Raw genomic sequence first — 6,312 nt, forward strand, 5'->3', positions numbered from 1 at the left:
CAACTCTGCTAAAACAAACAGAGTACATGACAGATGTGGGTCTGAGACTGTCCTTGGCCCAGGTGGGCAGCCTCTGGGCCGTCCAGAGACTGACTCCATCACACATAAAACAGCTCAGGCTCTTCCACAGTCACACCAGAGGTAACCATGTCAGCACCAGGCAGGTGCACTGGAGAGGCTGTGGTGGTTTCTCTCAATGCTGGCTGCAGAGGGCACGGCTCCTCCATCAGAGTCCTCATTTTGCCAGGCAGTTGCTTTCAGCTGGGTTCCAGGGTCAACACAGGAACCGTTCCCTTGTGTTTTTGTAGTAAACCTCTTTGGTGCCTGGCTCTTCCCACTTACAGGAGTTGCTCTCCTGACTCTTACCTCAGAAAAATAACTCCCAGGATGAGTATAATAACAGTAATTATCCTATTAAATTATGTAGACATATTCTATAATTAAACATGTGCAAATGGCTGGCTGTGTTTACAACAAGACTGTGCCTGTTTATTAGGCATAATCTGACATTTGTTGAAGGTGCAACTTAGTTTTTGTAGTTTGGATGGTGCTTTGCAGTCACACAAGAAAGTAGTATGCCTATACTCTAGTTTTTGTTAAGTGTACAGGAGCTGTGGGGTCTTAGCATGGAACGGGATGAGGATTTTAATTTGGAAGGTATATGCAAACAGCAAAGTGTTCTACTCAGGCTACTGAATCCCTTGAAGTCAGAGAGTATTTGTATTCTGGTATTTGACTTTTTCCATTGAAGCCACAGAATCAAACTATTCAATATGAATATTAGTCCTGATTCAGATTATTATTCTATACCTGACTCAGAGTGAAGGGTTGATCAGGATGGCATTCAGATCTTTGACCTTAATGATTAGCAGATGCAAGAAAGGAGGCAAAACCTGCCCTAAATGAACAATTCCCATAGCTCATCCTATGAATTCTAGGATGCTTGTCTTTTTTTCTTGCTTGCTTTTTAGTACTCATCAGAAGTCCTCGCTTAATCATGACAACTAACCCAATCCCTTGAAAAAGATTGGAGGGTTTTCTCTTTTATCATTCTTATCATTTATCATTTACTATCCCATTTGATCCTGACCTCAGATGTGATGTCAAGCCATAGCAGCTTGATGAGCCCTCCCTTTCTAGAAGAACACTGGGGATTTTATTTTTTTTAATGCTATGCCTTTCCTCTTGATTTCTTCTCGATGATCTCTGCATTTCTAAGAATGGCACCAAGCAGATCAACCTGACTGCATATAATATTTGTGAATAAATATGCGTACATACTTTCCTTATTCTGTATACACTGCTGAGGGAAGCAGCCTGATGGTGGAAAACTAGCATAACTGGTTCCAAGGCAGGTCACTGCTGTATATGAAGAAGTGTATGTATATAGAGAGATGAAATTTGCACTTCAGCATTTCCCCTTACATCTTTAAAGCCTTGCATGAAGGCTACCTCATTCCTGGTCTGATACAGAGCTGAGAGAAGTAGAAAAATGTCAGTTCTACCTCAGCTCAGTGTCCCTGAGCTTTTCTTTACTTCAGGGCTGTGACAAAGAAGCAAAGACATCTTGACCATGATAGCTCTTGTATTCTCACCATTAAAATTCCCCATCCACTTGGCTATATCCTTGACCATGTAAACAAGCCATTGGGACTGAGTAACTGTGATTACCTTTCTCAAAAGATGGGAAATTATTGACAGTCACTCCCTTAGGGCTGGGATCTATAATGAAAGGACTATTGCCCTCGAAGGGCTCTAGACCAGTTGCAAAGTGCAGTGCCCTTAGGCAGCCACTGAGAGCAAGTGAAGGCCAGAAGGACCTTCATCCAGTTTGTTCCTGCTGAACTAGCTGCAGTGTAACCTTGGCAACAGAGACAAGCGTGTCAGTAATAATAAGTCAGTAGCACAAGAGATAACTTTGAATAAACAACAAATATCTCGCTCAGTCTTATTCTGTGCCTGAAAGACACCTGGGAGTCTTACACCATCTGCCTTAGCTTCCATGGGTTAAATGTGGGGACAATGGTATTTACTATAGAAGACTGCAGAAACAGCAAGGGGTGATAGGCCAAGGGAGCTAAGGGGTTTATGTTTTCTTTACAAGCACTGCCTAGTTTAGCATAAGCTGTGAAATTCCTGGTGGAAGACTGTCCCCTTAACCACATGGCTATCCTCCTGTCTCTCTATGCCATCACAAATAAAAACAGGCCTTGAAATGTATAGGTTCTGTTTAGGTACACAAAATTCTCAGGAGTATGCACCTGTCTAGTTATCAAAGTCCTTAATTTATTTCACTTCCAAAGATTTTCTCAATTATGCCAACCATGCACAATGTCCAGCAGAAGGTGAGAAGTTCAGCCATTTCAGAGGGAAGTTGACAGCAATCTACAGGTCTCCTGTTGCAAAGACTAATCCTGCTGTCCCATTTCCAGATTGTGAGGATAACACCCATGTGTTATTGTGGCAGTGAGTAATGAGTCACAATTCACAGTAAAACAAGCATGATTTCTAAACTCACCAGTCCCTCCCAGCAGAAATGACACACATACACACACTCATTCTTTTGTGCTGCTTCATGCAACAATTTGCAGTGTTTGTAAAAATGACACTACATGTGTCAGATTAAGGGAGGTTCCTTTTCTGTGTGACATCCTTAAACACAGTCAGCACATCCATAAGATTTCACATTCAGCAAATAAAAGCAAGGAGTGAAAATGCTGCAGCAGTCCCAGAACTCTGGGCAGAATTTCTCTGGAGTTCACACTGCAATGTAAATGATTCTGCTGTGACTGGCCACTCCTTTTCTAAGGAATTGAGCCTATTTTCATGAAGAAATGACAAATTAATCTTTTTCTTCCCTCTTCCAACAGCTGCCAGAGCTGAGCACTCCCATCTGTGGATCCTCTCAGTGTCTGCTTGGTTTCTGTAAACACTAAGGGGGATTTAAGACTGTAAGCACATTAGCTCTGGGCAATTCAAATACACTGCTTGTAGTCAACACAGTTTTAAAAAGTGGATTATACACAGCATTGGGGCTGTAATCAGCTCTTTGGGGAAGAACAAGAAGAAAACTATTTTTTCGGCCACTCAAAAAGCCATGGTTGTATACGAGAGTGATATACCAGTATTTTTCAGAGAAAACCAACATATATTTTGAAGCTCATTAACTATGTCTTGCATAATGATCACGAGTAGAGTCATGATTTTGTGCTAGCATAATGTGATTGGTGAAGATAATACAAAAATCTTAGTTGCATAGTTTGAAATTTTTTTTTACTAGATATGAGGTGTAACTCTCAAAAGGCACATCTTCCTTCTCTGCTGGAAAATGGTGAAAAAGGCTAGTCTACTCCTACTTACATTGAATTTATTCAGATAAATTGATAAATCGTTTAATCCCAACTAATGCAAGCAGTACTCTTAAAAATAACAGCTTGTCTTTATGCATTTCATCATGAACCTTTAAACAAAGGACAGCTTTTAAGACTGGATGACCTAAATACTATTTGTAAAATGTTTCTAAAGCAACCATTGAAATCTGTGAACAATAATGATATAGAAATAGATTATTGTTTAGGATTGTTAGATTCCTTACAAAACATTGATTACATTTTAAATAATAAGTAAACAGCTTTGATACTCAAAGTAAATCAATAATCTATTGCACACCAACAATGAAAAGGGTGAGGCAATAGATTTCAAGGGGCACAGTAAGAACTACAAAGTTTTTTTCATAGCAAGTGTAATTGTATACAGTGCAGCACAATATATAATATATTCACCACTGAGATCACAGAAACACTTAAGTTGGAAAAGACCTCTGAGATCATCAAGTCCTACCTTTGACTGAACACTACCTTGTCAACTAGACCATGGCACTAAGTCCAGTTATTTCTTGAACACCTCCAGGGATGGTGACTCCACCACCTCCCTGGGCAGTCTGTTCCAAATGTTTAACAACCATTTCTGTTAAGTAATTCCCCTTGATGTCAAACTAATCCTCCCCTGATGCAGCCTGAGACTGTGTCCTTTCGTCCTGTTGCTGTTGCCTGGGAAAAGACACCAACCCCCATCTGGCTACAACCTCCTTTCAGGTGACTCTAGAGAGTGGTAAGGTCTCCCCTGAGCCTCCTTTTCTTCAGGTTAAACAAATGCAGCTCCCTCAGCTGCTCCTCATAGGTCTTACCCTCTAAACCCTTCACCAGCTCTGTTGCCCTTCTCTGAACCTGCTCCAGCATCTCAACATCCCTTCTGAACTGAGGGGCCGAGAACTGGACACGGTACTCAAGCTGTGGCCTCACCAGTGCTGAGTACAAGGGAACAAGCACTGCCCTAGTCCTGCTGGCCTCACTATTCTTTATACAAGCCAAGATGCCACTGACCTTCTTGGTCTCCTGGGCACTCTGCAGGCCCATGTTCAGCTGCTGTTGATCAGCATCCCCTTTTCCACTTGGATGCTTTCCAGCCACTCTGCCCCCAGCCTGTATTGCTGCCTGGGGTTGTTTTGACCTAAGAGCGGGACCCAGTACTTTGCTTTGTTGAACCTCATACTATTGGCCTTGGGCCATTGATCTAGCCTGTCCAGACCTCTTGGCAGAGCCTTCCTACTCTTCAGAAGATCAACACTCCCACCCAACTTGGTGTTGTCCATGAACAACTTGATCCCCTCATCCAGGTCATCAATAAAGACATGACTGGGCCCACTGGGAAACACCACTTGTGACCAGCCACCAAAATATCACAAAACAAAAAAAAATCACAAAAAAAAAAAAATTAAAAAAAAAATCACAAATATTTGACAGATCAAGTTCATATGAAGTGTTTCCTCTCAGTATTAATGAAATAAAAAGTAGTAATACAGACTTACTATTGCCACATTTGTTCCTCAGCCTTTCAAAGGCCACTTCATGATTTGCTTTGAACTTCCTGTGGGGGAGAGTTAAAGATGCATTTTGTGAATACAGTACACCTGCTAAAGGAGACACAGTAAGAATGCATCTGCGTGCAGTGCCTTTCTACTTTAGCAATATCTGTATTTCTCACAAGAAAGGCAACTCAGCTTCCTTCTCAGGAAGCAGCTGCTCTGAAAGAACTCTTCTCATTTTCAAAGAGGGTATACTTTATCATTTCAAGGAGGGGAAATCTGGAAAGGATTTACTTACATTTAATAAAGAACTTATTCATTTCTCCTTCTCCAGTTGCTTTCAGTACTTATATGGTTAATGTTAAGGGAGAAGGAAAGGAATAACTCCTTCCCTGCTGTGAGACCCTCTCATCCATAATCCCTCTGAAGGGATAACATACCTCATCTAGCATTAGGTAGCATGTGCCATGTGCCTGTGGGATTAGCTCTTAGAAAGGGATGGAGTGGATTGAGTAACCACAGTCATCACTATCTTGCTCTTTGCATAACATTGTGCGAAGAAATCCTGATAAATCAGAGAATCTGGTGGGCAAGGGGCAGAGACATAACATCAAGTAACACTGCCAAGTAAGCTGAACAACAATTTGTATTAAATCTAACCATCATTGGAAGAAATGCATGCAGAAATGTAAGTTCAAATGGAGACAAATCCAGCCCTAGTATGGCAACCACTTTTACCAGGTCCGATCAAAGTCCATCTGTCACCAGGGGCAGTAGTTTTGCCTAGGCAACACTACTGGACAAGCATGAAATAGCACTTGCCCAGAATGTTACTGCAGTCTTCACCAGTTTGTGACCCAGGGCCTTTTGAGCCAATCAAGATGGTGTCTTGATATATGATAGCTGTAATTCTCTTAAAAATAGCAGTATTTTTCTTCATGGAAGAGCATTTCTCATCCATATATTTTTAACCCAAAATAACACATAAAGCCTTCTGTGGCAATTGCACAGATTAACTACATATACATGCTGATTCATATTTTATACTTTCTGCCTATTGCCTTTGTTTGATTTCTCAGATTACGCACAACTGTGAGCAACTGTCTATTTGCTTACTCTATGCCACATATAATTTTGTAGATCTCCAGCGTACCTTCCTATAGTTCTAATTTTTTCAACCAGAGGAATCTGTTTAATCATTCCTCATATGGAAGCCATTAAAATTTTTAATTATAATATTTTCACTTTGCTGCACAGTTGCTTTCCTGTTGTATCATTTTTCAGATGAGGAGACTAAACTAGAGAAAGTACAGAAAAAATGGGTGCCCTTAGAGCTGAGAATGAGATGTTTTCTGGTTTATTCTATGAGAGATTTTAATATTTTCTAGCAGTCTATTTGTTTTATTGGTTATCAGTTAGCCCTGAGCTATTATTTTCATAGACCTCTA

Source organism: Pithys albifrons, chromosome 7 (genome assembly GCF_047495875.1).
Source record: "Pithys albifrons albifrons isolate INPA30051 chromosome 7, PitAlb_v1, whole genome shotgun sequence".
NCBI classification, from domain to species: domain Eukaryota; kingdom Metazoa; phylum Chordata; class Aves; order Passeriformes; family Thamnophilidae; genus Pithys; species Pithys albifrons.